The following is a 771-nucleotide window of genomic DNA, read 5'->3' on the forward strand; positions in this document are numbered from 1 at the left end:
AACAAATCCTGTTGTTTGCAATTTTATTGATGTGTTAACTATGCAAAAGTATGAAATTTCTTTTTCTGATTTTGAAACTTTGGACATTTCTTTACAGCTCTAATTTTTAGGAGACTTTTCACGTCTTCCATAATTTTCTTTTTTGTCCCTGAGGGCCAGTGTAGTTAATATTCCTTTTCATATGATAAATTCTGCGTTGATTTATTCCTATAGCCAATCTGAAGATTTAATGCAACTCTGAAATTGCCTTGGTGAGAGTTATTTTAGTGATTCTCATAAACATTTATTTCTGGGGTTTTGGATAAACTGGCCATGGAAGAGTTTGCATAGCTTGACAAAAGGTTCTTTTACTGTAACTTTAATATGGTAGACAACATAAATAGTGGTAGCCCCCATGCAACTGTTACTGGAAGTCCCAGTGGGTGGATTGGGACTTCTATACAAGCTGTACAGTCCAAATCTAAATTACTTATTTCTTCTATGCCAAGTTCAACATTTCATTCTGAATATTTTAATTTACTCCATATTGATCTAACTTGGGAAATTCATGATGATTCTGATTCAGAAAGACTTTAAGAGGATCAGGATGTTAATTTCATAGATGACATTTACATTGGCAGCTTGTCTGCATTGAATAACATTTCAGATTCAGATTCTCTGTTGTTGATTAATGAGTGAATTGGGTTTAATTTGGTGTCATATCATTCTTAATGATTTTCTTATTCTTCCATCTTGCAGGTGAAAGCCATGCCCAACAGGATTGTCACCAGC

This window comes from Branchiostoma belcheri, unplaced genomic scaffold, assembly GCF_001625305.1.
Source record: "Branchiostoma belcheri isolate BF01 breed outbred unplaced genomic scaffold, Haploidv18h27 scaffold119, whole genome shotgun sequence".
NCBI lineage: Eukaryota > Metazoa > Chordata > Leptocardii > Amphioxiformes > Branchiostomatidae > Branchiostoma > Branchiostoma belcheri.